Raw genomic sequence first — 24358 nt, 5'->3', positions numbered from 1 at the left:
TTAGGAAGACTTGCCAGACTGGGCAGAATGAATTTGCTCAAGCTGGCTGTAGGCAGATGGATGTGTACAGCCTGAGATGGTCTTCTCATACACAGTCAGCATAGAACAATGGTTGCTGCTGACTAACAGGTGCCATTGATAACATTGCCATTGATAACATGGGTAGATTCTTTGGGGGGGAGGTCAGACTAGTTGCTTCTTGGAACCCTAGTTATAAAGAAAGAGTGTTGCAGGGGCTGGGGTAGGGAATGGGTAGCTTAGTGAATAAATTGCTTGCTGCAAAAAACATGAGAACCTAAGTTCCATCTCCATGACCCATTTAAAAACAGTTGGACATAGCTGGGCAGTGGTGGCTCACACCTTAAATCCCAGCACTTGGCAGATAGAAGCAGACAGATCTCCATGAGTTTGAGGCCACTCTGGTCTACAGAGCAAGTTCCAGGACAACTAGGGCTACACAAAGAAACCCTGTTTCAAAAAACAAAAACAAGCCTTTAAAAGCGCATGCCTTTAATCCCAGCACTCGGGAGGCAGAGGCAGAGGCAGGTGGATCTCTGTAAGTTCGAGACCAGCCTGGTGTACAAGAACCAGTTCCAGGACAGCCTCCAAAGCCACAGGGAAACCCTGTCTCAAAAAACCAAAACAAAAAAATAACAACAAACAAAACAAAACAAAACAACAACCAAAAAACAGTATAATCCCAGCACTGGGAGATGGAACCAGCCAGCCCACCTAGCCTAACTGGCTAATCCTGACCCTTTAAGAGACCTGTCTCAAGGCATTTACACACACACACACACACACACACACACACACACACACAGAGAGAGAGAGAGAGAGAGAGAGAGAGAGAGAGAGAGAGAGAGAGAGAGAGGAAATTATGCCTCACATAGATGTCTGAACATTCCACCCTTTCAGGTACTCTGTCTGCAACCTGCAGAAGAGACTCAAGCATGTATCAGTCACACACCTCGATCATGAACAGCAACTGTACACACACACACACACACTAGGATGTAGCTCACCTCAGTCAGGTTCACTAGACCATGGCTGGACTCAGGAATGTTTGGAGACCAGCCGGTGGGTAATACTGCTAAGGACCCAGGATGCACGTTTCTATCACTGGTTACCTAAGTGAAGATGTTCTCTCTCTCTAAATTCCCTTGGCTTAGTCACGCATCTCAGATGACATTGAAGGCATCCATGAGTGTCCATTTCTAGTACCCACTGTGTCAGTCCTAAGTACTAGCAAACCCACTTGATTCTTTAAATTAGAGTAGCTGATGCTGACAAGAAGTAGATCTGTGGAGTTTGGCCAATCCTGTCGGCTTGCTCAGACAGGGTCTATGCTCCACCCTCAGTGTGATGGTATTTGGAGTCTGGAAAGTGATCCGGTCACAAGGGTGGACCCTCATACACAAAATGTGTGTTTGAAGTTATTTTGTTTTCTTGGGTGGGGGGCTTTGTTGTTACATTGGGTTTTTGTTTGTTTTTTGAGAAAGAACTTAAAGTTGGTAGGGAGAAGGGGGATTCTGGAAAGACTTGCAGGAGGGGAAATATGATAAAAATATATTTAAATCTAAAAAATTGTCTTAAATAATTCAAAAAAAAAAAGGGAAAGCTAGACCTTGGAACACTTTGGACTTTCAACCAACCATTGGGGATGTTCACCGGATAAACTGGATAAAGTCTACACAGAGGGACTCAACCCGTGTTTGTACAGAGCATGAGGGTGTGAGATTACCCAGATATTTCCTGCTGTGGTGAGATGCCCGACACTGGCATGATTCAGCACCTTCGTGTCTGGCCTTAGACGGCCAGCCCTGACCCCCATCCCTCCCATTCCCAGCATTCTTAGGTGCTGTTGGCCATGGTCATTTCACTGGTTCCCTAGTAATCTGCATACGTTTACACTGTTGCTGCTGCAGCCGAAGAAAGCTCAGAAATGGTCATCCCTGCCCAGAGGGGACCTGTTTTGACAGAGAGTGTCACATGGTCCTACATCAAGTTCCCATTGCTTGGTAACCTTGCCCTACCTCCAGGGAAGAGAGGCCAGCTCTCATGCTGTTGGTGGAGCTTTGGTTCCTGCTTCTTCAAGAGAAAGGCTGAGCATCTTTTCCTACCTAAGCTGTGTGGGCTCCCGCTCTGCAGGCTGTTTGATGCTCATACTGTTTTCTTTGCAGACGTTTGATTGGTCTCACCTTGCTTGGCTTCAGTGGTGTTAGAAAAGGGCTAGATTGGTCAGGTAGACATACATATTCGTCAGTGGTCAGTCTAATGCAGCCAGGAAGGAGCTTCTCTAGTTCAGGTCTCTGAAGTAGCTAATTGTCCCACCTGTACCCTCCATAGCCCTCTAGGACTGGAGTTACCCCATGGTTACCCACTAAGAGAACTGCCTGAGTTTTATGGCCCGATCATGAGGTTGATCATAGGAATTTGCCTGTGGGAAACCCAGAGCCGGGCCTGGGACCTCAGGGTGCTAACCTGCCCCTTGGAGAGGTGTGTCCTGACCCTGTGCTAGCTTCCACGTTACTGACCTGGGCTACTTTTGACTTCTTCATTTGTTCGTTATCAGAGGCATGCCTGTAGTGAAGTGGGTTCCTCTCTGTCTAGAGACCCAGTGATGTTAGAACAGATGAATGTCTGCCCATGATGCTCACAGTCTGCTGGGAAGGAGACAGACATTGTCTGAACTAGGGACAGAGTGTGTGAAAGTAGCATTCCCAGCTCAGGCACTTTTCTGACAGGACAGTGTCTGTGGGACCTGGGGACTCTGGTGAGGTGCAACTCCTGACTGGAGTCACTGTGTGTGTGTGTGTGTGTGTGTGTTCTGAGGTTGTACATGATGACTAGCAAGGCCCTGAAAGCTGTTTCTTGCAGAAAAAAGAGAGCAGAATGAGGGGACTCACAGTGCCGGCATCTCCCCTAGTCCTCCTAGCAAAGGCCTCACTGAGAAATCGATATTTGTGGTGTGAAAGTGGGGTGCTTCTCTGTATGGGCCTGAAGGTGGGTGGTTGGGGACTAGTAGGTGAGGGAGATCAGAGTTCCAGAGGTGGGAACAGGGCAGGTGTGTCCCAGTGTCACCCATCACAGCAACAAGAGCTGACACTGCACACAGACACCAACAGCAGCAGCCCCTGTGGGTCCTGCTCTCAGGTAGAAGCTGCGTGGCACGCTTGGGTGACTTACTCAGAAGCTCTGGCTTCCCCTGAAGCCTAAGCCTTCAGCCCTAGCATTTGTGCTTGGAGATGAAGGTGCAGGGACATTTGCAGTTCATGAAGACACTGGCCTGTTGTTTTAACACAGACTGAGCATCCCAGGGACCCAGGAGAGTTTTGGATGCTTTTCAGTTTTGAATATTTGCATATACATAATGAGATGTCTTGGGTATAGGACCCAAGTCTAAACAAGAAACTCAAATATACATACATACATACATACATACATACATACATACATACATAATAACCATAGCCTGGAGGTAATTTATTTAATATTTTTAGTGTATCCATATTTTAACTTTGGTCTGTCATATGAGGTTGGGTATGGCACTACTTCGTGTTGCTGAAAATGTTCCAGACTTTGGAGCCCTTTGGATTTGGGATTTTTGGGATGCAGGGTGCCTAAATACGACAAGCCAGAACTGTCCTAGGGGAGGGCAAAACTAGAGAGTGGGGCTCAGACTGACTGGGTAGCTGTGAGCAGTCAGTACATGGAAATCCAAGTGCATACACAGTGTCCATCCATGCTCAGGAGTCCCCAGCAGTGTGGACCACTCCTCTTTGACACCGCATTGGTGAATCCTGATAAACCGAGGACAAAGCTAAGAAAGCTACGGGCATGTCCAGTTCTCAACGGGACCTGGCTCTGTTCTCATGTCCATTTCTTCTGTCTTCTTGCTTCTCACCAGTCTGAGAGCACAGATGTGCTGGGCTCTCTCCCACACCTATGATGTTCTTGGGGCCTCCTACTCTACCAGAGCCCTTCTGGCTGGGTAACCACTGAAGAGAGTTGATCGCCATTGTATGGCAGGTTGCTAGGGTCACTGGAGACAGGCAGTGGCTGGGGCTGGGGCTGAGTGCTGTTGCCTCCTTCCCATCTTCACTGTAGTGCCAGCATTGGTATCAGCTAGCTCATTCCATTGTCCCCCAGGATTGGAGCCTCTGTCCTTAGTGTCTTTAGATATGAGATATTTTGTCACCGAAGGCTGCCTCTATATCATAGACTTCCTTGGAGGAGTAAGTTTAGGGTCAGCCATGGAAGGACTTGGCACAACTAAGACCCAAGGAGAACAACGTCCTTAGTTATCAGTTAACATCAGAAAGGACGGTTGCCTGGAGAAGCAGATATTCTGGGTCAAAGCCAAACGTCATGTAAGGTGACAAGCTACAAAGAATAAATGCTATGTGTCCAGTTAGAAGAAATATTTGTGGAGTGCTTTTCATTTGGGGTGGGGATTTTGTTTGTTTGCTTGTTTGGTAGCAAATAAGATGGACTTCCAATCAAGGAGCCAGGCTGAAGCAAGGGTAAGGTTTTTGTTTTTGTTTTAAATAGGAAAGGGGGGATTGTGTGTGTCAGTGTGTATGCATTCTGCTTTGTGTATGTGTAGGTATGGAGGTCAGAGGACAGCCTTGCATGTCATTTCTCAGTCACCTTCCCCCCATCTTTTTGTCTGAGACAGGGCCTCTCACTGACCTGGAACTTCTCTGAGTAGGCGAGGCTACCTGTCTCCCTCTCCTGTCTCACCACCACAGGCATTAGAGGTGCACATCACTGTGCCAACTTCTTACTTGGGTGCTGGGGATCTGAACTCAGGTCCTCATGCTTGTGAGGCAAGCACTTTGCCGACTGAAGACTGAGCCACCTCCCCAGTCCCTGTTTGTTTTCATTTTGAGTTGTGGTGTTTTTTAGACAGGGTCTTGCTATGTAGCTGATGCTGGCCTTGAACATCCAGCCTTCCTGTCTCCACTTCCCTAGTGCTGTGATTATAGTCCAGCAGCACCTCAGCCAGCCTTCAAAAGGGTGTCTGTACCTACATGCTCCTACAGCCAAGGGGTAAACAACCAGAATGCCTACTAACAGTTGAATGGATGAGCAAACATGGTTTGCACCAACAATGGATCATCAGTCACCCTTTTAGAAGCAGTTCTGGTACATGCTGCAGCGCCGCTGAACCTTGAGGACATCACACAAGAGCAATAAGCCTGACCCAAGCCCACATGTTTCCAGGTCTCTGAGGCGACCAGAGTAGCCAAACTCATAAAGATGGAAAATAGAATAGGAGTTGCAAAGGCTGAGAAAGAGCACGGGGAGTTGCTGATGAGTAAGTAGAGTTTCTCTTTAGAAAGACGCACAGTCCTGGAGATTGATGGCGGTGACTCCACAGCAGTGCATGGAGTTCATGTCATCAAACCACGCACATGAACATGGTTGGTGATGAATTTGTGTCATGTGTGTTAATACGAATTGCATTTCAAAATCATAACATATCAAGGAAATTTATCTCACCCCATCGTAGCCTCTCCGGCGCCCTCCTGAGGTCAAGCTTTGTTCTGAGGCTGTGTTGTTATTGGTCCAGCTAACAACCTGGCTGGGGGTCTAGCCTGGTGCAAGACTCTCTTACTATGCTTCCTGCCTTCCCCTCTCCCAGTCCCAGTCAGGAGGCAGGGGAAGCTCTCCCAAATGTCAGAGAACATTACCACACACAAAGCAGTGTATGGAAAGCAGAAATGTAGGTCTAACATGTCATATGGCGTGAGCCTATAACTGCCAGAGGTTCAGAGGCAGCTTCTCCAGGACCCCCTAAAAGCCATCTCCTGCCTGCTGCTCAGCCTACCATCCACCTTCCTCAGAACCACAGGCTTACCCAGATATAACTGGCCCCTGCCTTGTGTTACCTAAACTAAGTTCAACTTGCTTGGTTTTGCTTAAAAAAAAAAACAAAAACAAAACAAAACCCAAACCTTTCTTAATGAATATAGTCATACAACACACACACGCGCGCGCGCACATGCGCGCGCACACACACACACACACACACACACACACACACACACACACACACATTTTCTTACTCAACATTGAGTTGATATGTTCCCACTCCTGTCATTGTAGCCTGCATTTGTTGGGGTGCCTGTTTAGTGGGTGGAACACTGTTCTCCTTGCCCCTATGTGCTACAGACGTGTGGGCTGTTGTTTCCTGTGTACACCAGGTTCGCCTGTCACCTGGCACACCTGCTTCCATTTCTGTTGAATAAGACGTAGAAACAGAGAAACCAACCACTTTGGCAAGGATCTGTACCAGCCTGTGTTCCCTCTAGTGGTGTTTATGAGTTCTGGAAATCTAGAATTTCACCTAATTTTAGTTTTGATGGCCTTTCAAATGACAACCTTGTTGCAGTAGTATTTCAGTATGGTTATACTCAAGAAGAGCTAATCTGCTCGTCAGCACAAACTCACTGTCAAGTAAGTAAGGATTTTGTGAACAAGAACTCCTGTAGGGAAATGGCCACATTGTCATTAAATGATTTTTGTGGGGCTGGGTAGATAGCTCAGTCAGTAAAGTGCTAAGCAGTCATGAGGCGTGAATATCCAAGTTCAGCGCCCAGCACTCATGTAAAAAGCCGGAAGTGATGGCAAAGACAGGAGGACCCTTGGGGCTCTTGGGCAGCCAAGTTAGCTGAACCAGACAGCTCCAGGTCCCAGGGAGAGACCTTGTCTCAAAACAAACTGACAAACAAGGTCAACAGCTCCTTAGGAATAACATTCAAGGTTGGCGTATGGCTTACACACACACACACACACACACACACACACACACACACACACACACACTCTCATGGGATAACATTCAAGGTTGGCAATATGGCATACACACACACACACACACACACACACACACACACACACATTCTCATGGGATAACATTCAAGGTAGGCATATGGCTTACACACATACACACACACACACACACACATTCTTATGGGATAACATTCAAGGTAGGCATATGGTTTACACACATATGCGTGCATGCACACATGCTCACATACATTTACACACGTACTCATGAACTTTTTATGGAAATTGAAAGCGCCATTGGTTAGTTATATTGAGACTTTTTCTTTACCAGCACTTATTTGCTGCTACTCACTCCAGGCATTGCTGCATTAAAAATAGGAACTCGGTTATAGAAACCCTTTGGAGTCAGAATTAGTGTCATTGTGCCCATTTCGCAGACAAGGAAAATGAAGAAAGACATTAAATACTTAAGGTCACCTAACTGGAGCGTGGTATTCAGGCAGGAAAGGGGCAAGTGAGAATGTGGCTGGGAAGAGTGGGAGGGAGAACTGCTGTCTTCCAGGATCCATGAGTCTGGGATCCACTGGGCATTGCCTGGGGCTCTGTCAACCTGACCTGTGGTGTCAGAGACGTGCACTTCTGTGTGATTTGAAGAGGGGTGATGCAGTGTAAACTACTGTGTCCCCCAGCAACCTTGTCTTCATGTGAACACAGCCTACTTTTGGCATCACTAGTGACCATGTGTTCATTGACCTTGTGTGCAATAGGCTTTTAGAAATAAGTTTATTGTAAGTTGAAATACATGGGTAGTTAGCAAATACAAGGGAAATGCATATAAACAAGAGTAATTTTAAGAGCTTGGGTGCATTTCTTTCCATCTCTTCTTTAATAAATGAGGATTTCTTTTTTTTTAACACAGATGAGTGTATTGAATAGACTCCTGGCCTTATTTTCCTTCTCCTTTACCACTTGGTTCATAAATCAGTTTTAACATTCAGTGTTTCTCTGGTTTAGGACTCTTTCCTGGAAGTGCAATTATTTGGGCAGAGCAACATGATTTTAAGGCCTGGATTTGTCAAACCACTTTACAAAGGAAAGTATACTGGCTTGCTATGTGTGGTATAGAAAATTATCTTTTTTTTTTAAATTAAACCCATCTTAATTAGAAAATTCTGGGGTGCCTGATGACCTGAGTTCGATTCTCAGAATCCACATGGTAGTAGGAAAGAGAGAATTTACTTCCCAGAGTTGTCCTTTGACTTCCCCCCACCATGCCTTAGAATTCACCCCCTCACACACACAACAATAATAACTTTTAGAAAGGAAACTCCATTATAAATTAGATTATAGTGCTATGGAATTTCATATGCTCACTGTTCAAGTTCTCTTCCGTGTGTAAAAGGAAGGTGACTTAGTGGCCAAAAATCATCTTCCCTTGTTCCAAGCTCTTTAGTTTCTTTCTTGTGGTGGAAACAATTGATACTGGTGGGTTTTGTCCCCCAGGAGAGTGTGCAGCTGTTGGAGCAGGAGAGTCAGTCTACCTGGATGAACAAAGGCCTGATCAGAGGTGACTTCCCTGTGGTTTCTGGACCTGGAGCTCAGGAACGTGTACATCAGTGCTGGGTCCTGGCTATGGAAGCTCATCCCCTCCTGGTTGGAGTCCAGCCACATGAGAAACCCACTCTGGATCTAGCCTCAGTTTCTCCTGTTCTCATCTAGAACAGGAGTTAATGTCCCCACCAAGCCCCTTGTATTTTAGTAGCATCCTGAAGAATCCAAGTATTTGAAGGCCAGAAGGGAAATCCTTCAGTGAAAGGATTTGGGGCCTTCTCGTTGGTTGCTAAAGAGGATGAGTTGGCTAAACGCCTACTCAACCCTTGGCTAATAAAAATTTATATTCCTGCACTGCATACGTTTTTTAACATGTAGACATGCTGACTCTCCCCATGTTAACCCTGAGGAAGCCGTGTGAGGTAGGAAGAAAAGCTGTCTCAGTCTATAAACACCCATTGATGGGTGAGGAAGCTGCTACATAGAGACGCTAAGAAATCATTGGGTTATCCTTACCCCCTGTGAGTGTCTAAGCCTGCCCAAGTCAGTAGTCCTCTCATCTGGGTTTGTGGTGCCCGACAAACACATTTCACATCTCCTGTCCAGCTTGGGTCATTTCCTCCTGTGACCCAGCTTTCCCGCTTGACCCCTACATCTGCCATCTCCCTTTTTTACCTGGGGCACACATGTGCAGGTGACCATAGAGCCTCCTCTTGGAATTTCTACCACAAAAGTCCTTTATGTCCTTCTCAGATGCATTTTTCACAGGACAAGACATTTTGTGTGCTGATGGAATCAGAATAGCCCACCTGAGTCTTCTCAGAACGTTTGAAATGAAAGCGAGGATTTTCCATAAAGGTCATAGTGTTGCCATGTCCCAGCATGCACCGGAGCATGGCTTCCATGTCAGAGGTGACAGGATGTGTAAAGTCACAGGTGTCCACAGCCAAGTGTGCCCATGGCTATGACTGTCTCCCCACATGTGTATCTGCTGAAGGATGTTGACCGATTATGTAATAGAATGCTTTTTAGTTCTGACGATATCATTTGAAAGTGCAAAAATGTTCCATGCGCTAGCTATAAAAAAAAAGTGTTTTAAAAACAATCCTCAGCTTCGTGTATTCTCCCTGGAATGTGTCACATGGGAGAAGAGAAACCAGGCTAGAGGATTTGGGCATGTTTGGAGTGGTCCGGGCAGGTGAAGTATTTTTTTTTTTTTAATTATGAGATCCACAACGCTCTTGTTATCTATATTTGTGAAGACTAAAGCCACTGAAGGTCAGAGTCAAAAGGGAAAGTGTGAAGGGACAGACCTTCCCAAGCCAGTATCAGAGGTGTATTCATTTCATGACAAGCTCAGTTGTAGGATAGAGTAAAACAGAATGGCATCCTCATCCACACGGTGACACATCGTGGGACAGGGGACGAGGGTGGTACACAGTGGGCTGTTCTTGAGAGAATAAACAGCACAGCCTATCATTGCATCTTTTATGAGGGCATCTGGGTAGGCAAGGGGGCTGTGTGGGGCTGGTGAGGGCAGCTCTCATAGCATTGGCTATGAGGTCCCCATGGCTCTTTCAGGCAGGTACAAGTGTCCAGTTAGAGGCTGGAAATGGAGCTTGGATATCAGATGGGTCTGAGGTTGTCTGTGGTATCTTGAGGTGATAGTTCCTTGGAAATACCCAGGCTTGAGTTATCACCCCCCACCACCCCAGAAAGACCCCAGGACAATGTCTGCTTCCCATGTGCTTGAGAGAGATGATGGTGGCCTGAGCTTCAGGGAAGTCATAGCAGGCCTGGTTCCTGGGTCTCATGTTTGGGAGATAAGGCCTGGAATTTTCTGTTCTTCCTTGCTTGGATCAGAGTGTAAACCTCAGGCTAGATACTAGTAACCAACTAGCCAACTAGCCATAGCACTTAGCATGGCCTGGGACAGCCCCTGGGAGGTGCAGTCATTCATTCTGCAAAGCCGATTGAGCAGAGTTGTGTTGACCCACCACAGATCAGGAAAGAGGATGCAGACATGGGGCTGTCTGATGTCTGCCCATAGGCCTCTGGTGGCTCAGCTCTGGGCGGGGCCTGCCCCTCCTGTCTGGCTTCCCAGGGCTGTGCAGAAAAGTCCCAGTGCTCCATCCCAGGGTGCCTGGTTTGGGTAGAACTTCAGCCACACAAACTCCACCTGTCCAACTCTTTCTGGTCTGTGATCCTCCTACCCATCCACCCTCCCCTCTTTTTGGAGGATTTTTTGCTGCCCACCTACTGCCACTCTGGAGTAGGCTAGAAGGAGGGGTAGATAAGCCAGGTGGGGCCAAACCCTCTGTGATTTACATCACCTAGGCATGACTCAAATGGATACCTACAGGAAGGATATGAGGTCATGTCAGGGGAGCTGATGTCCCAGGAGCCACCAGGGACATGGAAACTTTGATGAAAAGTGAGGGAAGTAGTCTCAGAAGCCAGCAGCCCTGCTATGGCGATCGTCTCAGGCAGGGTGGCTTGCCTTGTCCTGAGGCCTCATATCTGCATCGCTTTTCCTGATGGGCCTACAGAGCCTTCCACTCTTGGCTCTGTGCTGTGTCAACACACTCTGCTCAAGTGGCTTTGCAGTATGAATGACTCCACCTCCCAGGGGCTGCCGCTGCTAGCTGGACACCAATACCTAGCTGGTGCTGGCTACTGGTCCTGCACTCCTCAGACATTTGAGGCATTGATTTTACCAGGTGTCAACAATATAGAGAAACGGAGCCTGGCAGTGGCCAAACATTGCATTTGCTGGCCACACTGACTTCCGAAGACACTTCCTAGCCACCTCTGACCTTTGGTTAAAGTCTCCATCCTCTACCACCCTTGGGATACAATAGAAACTTCGAGCCTGCAGTCTGCCTGTCCACCATAGATTCATTTGTATAGGGTTCTCACCACACTTGATGCCACAGTGGTCCTTTTCTGTGGGACCTCAGGTGCTCCCTGGCCTCTGTGCGTCTTCTCCAGGATGCCTCTGGCTCCTTCTTTACCCAGCCTACACAGCATTGCCCCATGGAAGCATTCCCCAGCTTGCTCATGCAGTGTTGCTCTGTTTTTCCCGACGCTGCTTTCATGACATAATTAGATTATAATTATTAGTGTGTCACATAATTAGCTTATCATAATTAGCTGTCTTCCTAGACATGCTGTGAGTGCCAGGGATCTCACCAGCTGGTGGTGGGGACATGATGGCCCCTGACCCCTGTGGAGTAGACCAAGGGAGGGTACTGGTGCTTACAGACAGGATGCACTGGCAGCCCCCCACCCTCACCCCAGGGAGGTGGGAAGGCCACAAAGAAGCCAGGTGGTGAAGCTTTGCATGGAAAGAGGAGGCAGAATGAGGACTGCTCTTGAGGACAATGGAAAGGAAGGGACTCAGAGGCCCAAAGAGTTACCCATAAACACACAGGGCAAAGACGGTATATACACAGCAACAGCTGTGTGCAGCAGCTGTCAGAGATGGGGACAGTGGGGGTGGGCACGAAAGTGACTTTGGACATTAGAGAAAACACTCTTTCCTTTGGTGTCACTGTGATCACCGGAGGGGGAGGCAGGAGAAAGAGGAAGCGGGGAGGGAGAGAAGATTGGAGGCCGTAGGAAGCTCCTTCTGCCCAGAATTTTCTTCCGTCTGTACATAGCCAGCTCCCTGCCTTCTTTCAGGGTTCCCTCCCATGATCCCCAGAGCCACCCATTGTCTCTGATGGATGGCAGACTGCACCAGTGGCCAGGGTGGGAGGTTCCCATCTAAGCATGGGAAGCAGACTCCCAGTGTGGGGCACAGGCTTCCTGTGGACTAAAGGGAGCTCCTCTCTTGCCCTACTCCCTCCTGTTAGCACCCTGTTCACATCCAGGTGCCCTGGAGCCACTCTGTCCCCGTTTTCCTCTCTCACCGACTACTTACCTGCCCATTCTTCCAGTTGAGCTCATATAGTTCCCCCAGAGCCTTTGGGATATGTTGGTCTGAACGGGGCTGCCCTCGCTCAGCACAGCCAGGCCACTTGGTGTTGACAGTACCCTACTCTGCCCAGTCCCCTACCACCCCATGCTACTGTCCTGTCTTGTGAGCTTCCCAAGCATCAGGCCCATTTACCTGATATTATGGGAATGAAAAGTTTGAGGTCCTCTGAAATCCTGCTGGCCAAGCAGCTGGCGTGTTGGGGCATCTGTAGAGCAGCCAATTGGGCTCTTAAGAGAACTCTGGGCTCTCTGCACCTTGCTGTCAGCCACCTCCAGGACCCTCGCTTGGAGCAGGACATTCTTTAGGACTTTCAGCTCATAGTCAGAGCCTTTTTGTATGGATAGCCAGCCTGCATGGGCTTACCCTGACTCCCCAGTCTCCCATGGTTTCCAGGCATGGGAGCTCTCTGAGCTGGGAGGACAGTTGAGCTCTGGGTACTCATTCCTGACTCTTTCTCTTCCTAAGCCCTCCCCTGAGCTAGATATCCATTGTGGCTTGTCTTCCACTGTGACATGTTGGGGATAACCAACCAGATTTCCTTCCAAGCTACTTAAAATCACTTGAAGCAGCATGTACACAAGGTCCCCAAGCAGACCAAAGATGACTAGAATGTCAGTTCCTGGTCAGCAGCAGTCACTTACTATGCATTGACCACCCTTCTTAGAGTTTAATGTGTAATAACCATTTCTTACAAGACTTAGGGAAACTGAGGCAGATGGTAAGCAAAAAATGAACTTGCACAATGTCACATGGTATGAGTGGCAGAGATAGGATTGGTTAGCTCAGTGCTGGTCAGAGCCACAGGTCAGAGGTAGTTCTCAAGGGCTTCTTGTGTGCCCTGTGAACTTCTTTCAGCGAGTGAATTGATGGGGCATGACATGACAAGCAAACCAAGGCAGGCTGAGGCCCACATTGTTCTGTTAGTGAATACACACCCATATACTCAGACCCACTCCCAAGCCCATGGAGACTGGACCAGGGATGGGATGGAGTTTTGCTTCCAGGAGGATGACTCCCTCTGAGCTGGAATGTTTCACCTAGAAAGTGACTGAGAATTGAGAGGTAGCAAGGAAAGTGGCCAGCTGTGTAGATCAGCAGCAGCCAGATAGAGATGCTAGCAAGCACCTCCAAGAGAGAGAGAGACCATCGTGCTGTTGAGGTCAGCGTGGCCAGGTGGCTGATGTATGCTGGGATGCAGGGGTGGTTAAGGCACACACCAATCCCTCCAGTTTCTACTGCATGGAGAGCATCTGAGGTTGCAGAGTTGCAGGAGACTCATACACACAGGGGGGCAATGCTGCACCTTGGGGCCAGGTGGAGAAGGACAAAGGAAGGATGGCTGCCTGTGGCTACTGGGCCTGTCAGATAAAACCCCTTGGGACTTAAAGGGACAGTGGATACCCACGAGCATCATCTTGGCTTTTTGTATAATGCATTTCCTCAAAATGACATGTCTGGGAACAAATGCTTCTGAATTCCTTCAGTAAATGGTTTTGGGATTCAGTTGCCATTTCAGTATTAAAGGCCACCAGCTTGTTGTTAAACACAGTGAGCTGAAATGTGTCCCGACCTCCATTGCTCCTCAGAGGCCCATTACAGAAAAGAGAAATCAATTAAAATTTTAAATCCAGGAAATCAAGTAAGCAAAAAGATCAAGAATTCTGGAAACTGGAAAGCAGAGGTCTGGGAAGAAAGTCGTTGTCTAGAGAAGGCCGCAGGAGGGTGGGCAGGGGTATGGTGGGGTGTGATGGGGTGGGCAGGGATATGGCAGGGCAGGGTGGGGTGGGGTTGGCAGGTGTTGGAGCAACAGAGGGTACATCAGTTAGATTTTTGTCACTGTGACAAATACCCAAGAGAAACAGTTTTAAGGAGAAAATGTATGTTTCGGCTTATGGCTGTAGATGTGTCAGCCTGGACTTGTCTTTCGCACAAATTCTAATAATAAAAACTCGGAGTCAGCTATCAGGGTGAAAGATGAAGGATCAGAGAAGCAGAGCAGCCAGCACTAGAGTTCTTGCCTCTACCAATGCTCAGACCAAAGGAACAATCCTGTCCTCAGACTGCTTAGTCTGCACTGCTCCTCAGACTGCATCTCTCTCTTGTCTCCTCCCGCCCTATATTCCTCTTTCCACCCAGCCATATCCCTTCCTGTCTCCACCTCCCAGGTGCTGGGATTAAAGGCAAGTGATCCCAAGTGCCGGGATCACCCTTGTGTAAGATGTTTCTCTTTTGGATAGATTCAATCTCGTGTAGCCCAGGGTGGCCTTGAACTAGCAGAGCTCTATATGCCTCTGTCTCACAAGTGCTGGGAATAAAGTGTGTACCACCACTGCCTGGCCTCTATGGCTAGCTAGTGTGGCTAACTTTGCACTCTGATCTCCAGACAAGATTTATTTGTTAGATTATAAACAAAATGCCACCATACTTGCCCATTGCCAAGGGCCTGAAGTGAGGCTGAGCATCCTGCAGGGAGTGTGTGTTGGGATAAGGACACTTACCTCATGGTGGCCAGGAAGCAGAGAGCTCTTCTGTGCTAGCTGGTATCTTTCTTCTCTCTCACCCCAGCCATGGTCCAGCATTCAGGCTCAGTCTGTTGGATGGTGTCACCCAGGTTCAGGATGGGCCTCTCCCCTTGGCTGTTTTTTGGAAACACCCCCATAGACACCAAGAAGTGTGCATCACCAATCTCCTACATGACTCTCAATCCAGTCAAGTTGACAGTCGATATTAACTAGCACAACCAGCTAAGATCCAGGCCCCCTTGTCCTGTTAGCACTACCCTTTGCCTTCAGAAGCAAATGAAGGTTCACTCTAGAGAAAAGGAAGTTGAGGGTACATAAGAAAGCAATTAAGAGGGAATAGACATTTGAATGCCAGTACCTGTAGCCTAAAGTGGGAAATTACCAATACGGAGCCAAGTAGAAATATAAGGGTATTTAATAGGGAAAAGCCTTACTTACAGAGCGACCTAGCCAGCCAGCATAACAGTAGCCCTTTCCCCATCTCAGCCAGCTAGTGGCCAGGTCTGGCCCCCATCAGGAGACTAGAAAATTCTTTTCTTGGGAGACTTCTCAGCCTGAGTCTAGTGCTTTAAAGACCCTTCCCCTGAAAGCTCCCCATCACCCTACTACAAGGTCTGCAGCCATCAACTTCATCCACATACCTAGAGCAGGCTGGAAGCATTCCGTGTGTCTTACTTCAAAGACCAGACAAATGACCAAGAAAAGCATGATCCCATGGGTTCAAGACAAACAGCTTTTATTCATCAAGCTATTTGGGCATGTCATGGATAGAGATCAAAAGGCTGTAGGATATGCCTCAAAGCCCAGGATAACACCCCACAAAGTAATCACCCAGCATAACAGCATTGAAGTTGATTGCACCCCCATTTACCCCACACACACTGTTATGACTTCTTGAAGGCCACCAGCTATGAAGGGGGGGGTGAAAACTGGGGGACCTACATGGTGCTTGAAGAAAAGTGGGCTTCATCTTCCCCATGGAGTACTTTTGCAAGGATGTGATGAACCCATATGTGGGGTGCTCTGTATTGAACTGGTCTTGAAACCTCAAAGAAGTCAATGGGAAAGATTTAAAAAAGATCTCTAGAGCAAAAGAGCCAATAGATCAGTGGTTGTCAACCTGTGGGGGTCAAGACATAGGGAGAGCTCAAATCTCAGTTATTTACATTGCCATGCATAACGGCAGCAAAATACCAGTTACAAAGTAGCAATGACATAATGTTATGGTTGGGGGTCACCACAGCATGAGGAACTATATTAAAGGGTTGCAGCATTAGGAAGGTTGAGAACCACTGCAAGCAAGCCATACCCCCCCCCAAATGCAAGGGTTACCTCCAAACCAGGAAACATTAGACACTGGATGAAGCTGCTTTTGAACAGCGCAGCAAAACTAATGTGTGGTACAGAGAAGATAACTGGCAAATATCCACTGAACAACCCAAGTAAAGGGCCCATGACTATTGGCTATATCTGTCTCCAGAACAATTAGAGAAATCTAACTGTGACTGTGTGAGATACTGTTGTATTAAAACTAAATTCCTTGGCAGTCATAACAGAGTGTGTGTGGTTCCGGAAGAAGTCAGCTTCGATTACTTTGTTGGGAACTGTTCTGGGCTTGAACAATGTCCTGCTGCCTCCTGGTCTCTAGCCACAAGATGCCCGAAGTATAGTCCCCCTCATATCTTGATGAATAAAAGCATCTCTAAATCTTATAAAGGTTTCCTTTGGAGAGAGAGAGTCTGCAAATTTGCCCTTGGCTGAGGCCTGTTGAGATGCAATGGAAGCATTTTGTTCTGGGGAGGAAAAGGTAGTAAAATATTTAGGGTAGGACTGATGGCTCAGCCAAACAGGAAGCTTGGGGAGATGGATTAATGACCTGGGTTAGGATCTCCAGCACCCACATAAAACATACATACCTGTAGCCTCGATGCCGTGGGAGAGGCAGGGACAGGAGGATCACTGGGGCTTGGTAGGTGCCAATCCAGTTCCAAGTTCAGTGAGAGACAGGGAATAAGACGGGGAGTGACAGAGCAGGGTACACGTGTCTGTTGTCTGGCTTTTACATGCACACGAGTCCACAATTCCACCTGAGTACATACCCACACACCACATACGCACACACTCAACACACAACTCACACACAACACACAACAGAAAACTGAGCGTGTGATGAAGGCAGAAGCTGTGGCTGTTGTCATTGGCTGCTCTAGATAAAAGACCCTGGGTGGGTTTGTTGAGTCTCTGAAATTTTACTTAGGCTTAGGAATTCTCAAGTTGCTGCAAAAATGTCAGAAAGGAGCCCACATAAAGAAGTACATCTGAAGTGAATAACTCAAAAGTGTTCCAGATGGTGGAGCAAACCAGCAGAGATGCGAGGAGCACAGGTGCCTAAACCCGCCGCGTCTCCTGAGTCTGTGAGTCCTGTGTCACAGGGTGGAGGGGAGCTCATCACTTCTGCCTGCCTTTCATGCAGATGGAAAGCAAGCATGGTGCTTTGGTATGGAGTGAAGAAGGTCTCTGGACCAGGTGTGTGTCCAGTGAATGGTGTGTGTGTGCTTCTTAGTCTGATTGCATTTGTTGACCCATTTTATATACTTATTTGAGAAACATAATTTGAAATTGTGTGTACAGAAATAAAACATTTTTTACTAAAACAAATGTGAAAGAATAGAAATGATCAGAAATGAGAGAATACCATCAGAACGCTCAATGTCCAAGGTCCAATAATAAAAATATTTTAGAAAAGGGAGATAGGGAGAAAGGGATAGGAATCATATAAATTAATCGGAGACTATTTGGAACTGAAATCCAAACAATATATTTGTTAAGTCCTCAGTATGAGCCAGAGATGTGGCTCAGCTGGAAGAGTGTTTGATTAGTACTCACAAGGCCGTGAGTTTGATTCCCCAGCACCACATAAATCAAGTGTGGCAGCATACGCCTATAATCCCAGCACTCAGGAGGCAGAGGCAGGAGAATCAGGAGTTCAAGGTCAAGCTCAGCTAGATAGAGCATCTGAAGCTAGCCTGAGCTACAGGGGATCCTGCCTCAAAATAAACAAATCCCTAGCAAAAGGCCAGATCCATCCAGGCCTCACTGATTTGCTGGGCCTTTACCGATGGCAGATTGTGTCCAGTATTGAGAAAGGTGTATGGAAGCCTCCAAAGGCATAGAGAAACAGGCAGGCTGTGAGCTCTCACGGAACATCTCCGAGTCACAGTGGCCTTGTGGGCTTCCTGGTTTCACGCTATACTCTGGTTCCTTATGGCTTTCCACAGTCTACCATGTATCCTTGACAGGAAGGACTCAGCCGAGAGAGCCTGGGCTTCACCTCTCCTCTGCCCTCCCTGTCTGCCATTAGTCAGATATTTGCTGACCACCCCACAACGGGGTCTCCTGATCTCAGAGGAAGGAGACACCCCATGGCCTCTGGACTTAGCCCCATGTCACGAGGTGCCCCATTAAGGAGTGGTGGGCTCCTACCTCACAGTGCAGATGCACACAGTCAAACAATGGTGATATGGCTGGTAGTGAGAACAGAGCACAGAGACATGCTGCTGACGGGTGACTCTGACCTGTGAAGTCTATAAGCTACTCAGGCTCTGGGTGGGACACAGGATAAGGGGAGGGGAGCCAGCACATGCAAAAGCAGATAAGCATCAACCAGTAACTGGAGATCAGTGGGTTAGGGATGCCAGAGTGTCTTGTTTTCCTGCCTGGGATCTAAGTACAGGGTAAATGAACCTCCCTAGGCAGGCTCACCCCTGCTCCATCTCCATCGCTCAGACCCAATTAGAAGGGCAAGTTATCAGGGACATGACCTGGCTACCTTTGGCCTTTACCAAGTGCTTCCCACAGGTTTCTGAAGCTGGTCTTGAGTTTGACCTTCCAGAGAGGACAGTGCGTGGGCAACCCCCACTGGATACAGTGAACCACGTGCTTGGTCCCCCAAGTGTCTTGAGAGACAATGGAAAGTTATCATCAGCCACACTGTACATGTGGATGTGTGTGCTGACCCTGTTGAGGGCGGCCGAGCTGGGTGGGCAGCATCCTATGATCCAAATGCCCCCGGATGAAGGTTCTGCAGAGAGAGGAACGCACCCAGGCTTCCAAAGCCAAAGCCCCCAAATAATGACACCCCCCATCAGTTACTTTCCATTGCTATAGTAAAACACTGACCCAGAGCAACTTACAGAAGAAAGGGTTTGTTTTGGTTTACATTTCCAGAGGGGGGAGTCCATAATGTCAGGGGAAGGCTATGACAGCAGTCAGCTGGAGCAGGAAGCTGAGGGATCAGATCAGTTGCAAACAGGAAGTCGAGAGGGTATAAACTTAAAGCCCACCCCCCAGTATAGTACTTCCTTCAGCAAGGCTTTGCCTCCTAATGGTTCCATAGCTTCCCAAACACCTGGACACCACACATTGAAATGTGCACCTGTGGGGCGTTTCTCATTCAAACCCACCACTATCCTGTCTATCACCCTGATGCACCCAACAGGCAGCCTTGTGGCCAGTCGCTGATGGACTCTCCCTGCACTCCTTGATGAAAAAAAAAATCCCACAAGGCAATTCCACTTGTCAGCTTCGATGCAGATTTCCAAGACCTTTGAAGGCTGTAACCACCATGCCTGCATAGCATTCTCAGACCTGGGAAATCTCTTCATTCAAACCAAACCTGGGCTTAGCCCTGCCTGGGAAAGGGAGCTCCCAAGCCCAAAGCAGAGAGAATGCCCGAAAGTCATGTACTTTGCTTGTTCTCAGGCCTAGAGACTGATGGGTCAGTGTGAGTGTGAGCCTGCCAGGGCCCGATGCACCGCTGCCAGCTCAGCTGAAGCTCTGCTGGGGAAGGAGCCTCAGAAGTCATGCGGCTGCCACCTAATGAAGAAGAGAAAGCCACAACTTGTCCTGAGGTTTTCCTCAGGCAGTGATTCTTGACCAGGCCATGATGGAATTCAAGGTCACCTTGCAGGACCTGCCTCTGTCTGGTCATCAGTCTGTGAGTGGTCACTTCCTAGAAAGTTGGCAGGAAACAGGAGAGTTGATCTGTGACTATGGAAGTTTCTCTCTGTGCCTGAGGTCACCCCATGGGTGTCAGAAGGATGGGCTGGGCACCTTGCCCATGCTATGTAGAAGTTCTGGAAAAGTTAAACAGATTTTACAGAGAAAGAGCAATTCATCTTCCCCAATCAGATTCCCCCACCCATCTTTGACATTTCCTCATTGGGTTCAGACATCGAAATCTGGGCCTGTACTTAAAACTGTGCTCTTAGAATATTGAGCCTCAAAAAAAGCAAGATGTTTTGGCATGCTGTTACACAATTGGAGTTAGGGGACCTTTAAATGGTGGGTATCATGCTTTGTGGTTTGCTTGCTTGACCTATTTTTGTTAATAGGTCTTTAATTCTCTTTAAATTTGCCCCATCCTTGGGCTTTAGTAAATTCTGGAATGCACATGTATTGTTGAGTCCTCTGGGGTAACAAAATGTCAACAGATTAAAGAGTACATTTTTTTTTCATTGCCTGAAGCCCTCATGAATAGAACACCAACCTAAATCTCATTAGAAAGGAGGCTTGCCCCCCGCAAGTCTTACCCCAGAACTAGGGGTAAGATTATGGGACTAGGGAAACCCAAGAAATTAAACCAAAGATTAAGTTCTCCTCCAACAATTCCAGCATTTCCTGAATTCTTCTCCAGGGGTTGGATTTAACAGGATGAGGTGATTTTTAACTCTGTGCTCCTCCAAGTGAGCTATTACATCAAGAATTAGGCTCACTGAGTGCTGAATCGAGGAAGAGATACCAATTTGGAGCCACTAGAATGTTCACAATTTAAAACAAAAGCACCAGGAAGAGCTTGGAGAACCTGCCAGGCCTGTGTGTTGCTGGTGGGGATGTAAGATGGTGCTGCCACTGTGGAGAGGAACACGGTGGTCCCTGAGTAGGTTCAACAAGGAAAGACCACATGACCCAGCAATTCCACTCCTCGCTTTCCCCCTGAAGCAACCACACACGAAAATGGCTGACAAATATTTATAGCAGTACTATTCACAGTAGCAAAAGCTAAGAAATGAATGAATAAAATGTGGCATGCCCATCATATAAAACATTACTTATTAATAACAAGGAAGAGGGTCCTGATTACTTCAATAATACAGTGATGAAAAACATTGCTCCGAGGGAAAGAAGCCAGACCTAAAAACAAACAAGCAAAAACCCCAACACATAGGGAGTGATTCCATTTACAAGAAATGACTCAGATAGCCAGATTCATAGACTGGTGGTTGTCAAGGGCTCTATTTGTGGCGGTGGGGGCAGGTGGGAGGAATAACTAGGTAATAGGTATTTGGATGAGGAAAATATTTACAACTAGATGGTGTGTCTATATGACATCATGACTATTAAATGTCACTGAACTTATGGCCCATGAATATGGTTGTATGAATTAGGCATCACATTTTGTCTTGGTGGCTTTTTAAAAAGAGAGAGTGTGTGAAGTTGGTACAAGAAAAAGGTGTGGTGGAGATTAGGGAGGGGTTGGAGCGGAGGGAATAGGTGGCAGATATGATCAAAACACATTATATGCGTGTACAGGAGTCCCAACTAATGCATCAGAAAAATAATAATGGGATAGGGGATGTAGCTTAGTGCCAAGGCATGTGCTTAGCATGCACAAGGCCCTGGGGTCACATACATTCGGCACACATGTACACATGTATCTGGATACCCACGATCCAGGTCCACACAGCTACACAGGCAGAGAAAGAGCAGCAATTTGGGCTCTCATATTCAGTATTCGACTCTGCTCCTGTTTGTCATGTAAACAAGAGATTTGGGGCTTCTGCAGGCTGGCAGCTTAGACAGCACAATACACTGGCAAAATGGACCCTGGAGAGAGGTGGGCATGGTTCAGTCCTGGCTCTTCCATGCAGCATGCTGTTAGGTATGATGCGAATTGTCTTCAAATGCAGCATGGAGCGGCCCACAGGACCACCTCACTGGGTTGCTGGTGACACGGTGTTGTCTGTGAAGAGTGGCTTTGCATTTTACATTCTAGTTACCTCTTTTATATGAGTGTGAACCATCTCATTGTATCCCTGACTCTTGTGTGAAGGATCTCATGGGTGGGGGTGCAGTCTGCATCCTCAGCAAGTGGCTCTGGGGCTTCATGGCAACATGCAGGGCAGATGTCCAAGCAGAATTTATTTAACGTGTAGTGTATACTTGTGTCAGTATTGTAAGGTGTGCACTCGTGTGTTTGTGTGTGCATGTGTGGAGGCTATCACTCTTCACCATATTTTTTTGAAACAGGGTTTCTCACTGAACCTGCCACTTGCTATTTTGGCTAAACTAGCTGGCCAGTGAGCCCCCCAGGACCTGCCTGTTTCCACCCCATGTTGTCCCAGCACGAGGTTACTGGTATTCATCACCATGTCTGGCTTCTGATGTGGCTGCAGGAGATGCAGTCTCAGGTCCTCATGCTTGAGTGGCATATCCCAAATCCATCCAGGAAACCTTTTAGATGTTTGCCTTTCTTCTGGGACCTGGCTGCTGTCCACCACCCACAGGAGCCTGCACCAAGCTGACTGAGGCTCCTGGAGCCATCTATCAGGTGCTAGGCCAGCCCCTACCTGACTAGCTCCTTCTGGGAGGTAACAGGGCACAAATTTTTCCATTGGGGATTATATTTCTGGCCCCAGGGTCAACTGTTAAAGCTGCTTTAACATGGGTACCCAGATTTTAGGTTCCTGAGATCAGAATCTTAAGTCAGTGGCTCCAAAGGGTTCATTCCACAGTATTTGGAGACATTGGGGTTGTCATGCCTGGATGTGGGCAGGGAGGCTTCAGGACATCCTGCAAGGCACAGGATAGGTCAGACAAAGCTGTGTGGCCCAGAGTGTCCATAGTGCTGAGGCTGAGGCCCTTAGTCTTGGTGAATCTGTTGCCCAGGAACCTCCCCACAAAGCCCTTACTCTGCATGCTGCCTCCATATCCCAGTGACTGGGAAGGTATCACTCTTCATGGATGAGAACGGTAAGGACCACAAAGGATGAATGACTTGAGGCCCACAGCCACCACATGGTAGGGCCAGGATTAAGACTTAGATCTGTCTAGCCTTGTCGACTGACTCACCCATTATTCAAACATGGGAGACTCTCCTACCCTGTGGTCACACAGATCAAACAGGAAAAAAAAAAAAGACTACTCAGATAAACCAGGCTTCATGAGTGCCCCTCCTCTCCTGAGAGGACAGTCCTTGCTTCTCATAGTCCTTTGGATCATCGTGGGGAGGTAGGCAGACTTTCAAACAGACAAAGTAAACATGCCAGGCTAAGTATGATATAAAGAACCGAGGCAAGAGAGACCTGCTTCCTCCCACTGCAGAGCTGATGCCCGACTCTGTTCAGCTGAGTCCGAGGCCAGCATCGCAAAGAAGGGAGGAGGGAAGGGCGTGGAACAGCCGTCAGCAAAGGGTTGGCTGATCAGATAGCTGGCCCGGAGTGCCAGGAGAGAAGTGCGGCCCTGGGGGAGAGGGGGACCCTCCCACAGAGCCTAGTGTTCTGCCTGAGGAATGGGATGGAGGGGCAAAGATGTTTCATTCTGTTTATTAGTCAGCTTGCCGTATGGCGCAGAGTGAGATCCATAGGACCACGGTTGTGGTGGAGCAGAGGTGCCGAACCAATGGCAAGACTTTGAACTACTAATGGGAAACACATTGTTTTCTGTTGGATAGTTAAGCCTGGCCTTGGAAATGGGTGAGCTGGGTCCCAGCTGCCTAGGTGTCTCATCACATGTGAGGTCTACCTGCAGGGCTGTGTGTAGCAAATTCTCCTTCATCCCCAGCTTTTCATGTTTCCATAGTAGGAACATGAGTAAATTATCCTATGCACTCAACTCCTGGTGTTTGGAACTCTTACGAGGAATGCTGCCGTGAGCACCCTTGCATCTGTGGATTGAGGGGCATATGTGTAATTTCTGTTGGGTGACAGTGGGATTATTGGGCTGTGGCCATGCATCTGCTTCATTCATAGACAAAGACAAATGCTCTCCAAAGCCTGTCATTTTACAGTCCCACCTGTGAGTGTAGGCATTCTGGCTACTTGCTGTCACCACCAACATCTTTATTCTTGGATCTGATAAATTTAAGATGCATTCTCTGAAGAGTCGAGGTTCTGAATGACTTAAAAAAGAGATTCACTTTATTATTTGTGTATGTCCATATGGGGGCGGGACTTGCATGTGAGCGTAGGTACTAAGAGGTCACATCCCTGGAGCTAGAGTTACAGGAGCTTATGAGCTGCCTGATATAGGTGCTGGGAACCGACCTTGGGTCCTTTGGAAGAATAGAATGTGTTCTTAACCTCTGAGCCATCTCTGTAGCCACTAAGTGCCTTTAAAAAAAAAGTGTGTGTGTGTGTGTGTGTGTGTGTGTGTGTGTGTACATGGAGGACAGAGGACAGCCTTGGATGTCATTCCTTAGGACACTGTCCATCTTGTATTTTATTTA

At 47.7% G+C, this 24358-nt stretch overlaps 1 protein-coding gene across 2 annotated transcripts in view; it reads left to right on the top strand.

Moving 5' to 3' along the window:
- Positions 1–24358, top strand: part of Slc24a4 (solute carrier family 24 member 4) — a 134065-nt gene that overhangs the window by 25087 nt on the left and 84620 nt on the right. The window lies entirely within an intron of this gene.

This window comes from Cricetulus griseus, chromosome 5 (genome assembly GCF_003668045.3).
Source record: "Cricetulus griseus strain 17A/GY chromosome 5, alternate assembly CriGri-PICRH-1.0, whole genome shotgun sequence".
Lineage (NCBI taxonomy): Eukaryota > Metazoa > Chordata > Mammalia > Rodentia > Cricetidae > Cricetulus > Cricetulus griseus.
This window is presented reverse-complemented; position numbering and strand designations above follow the sequence as displayed.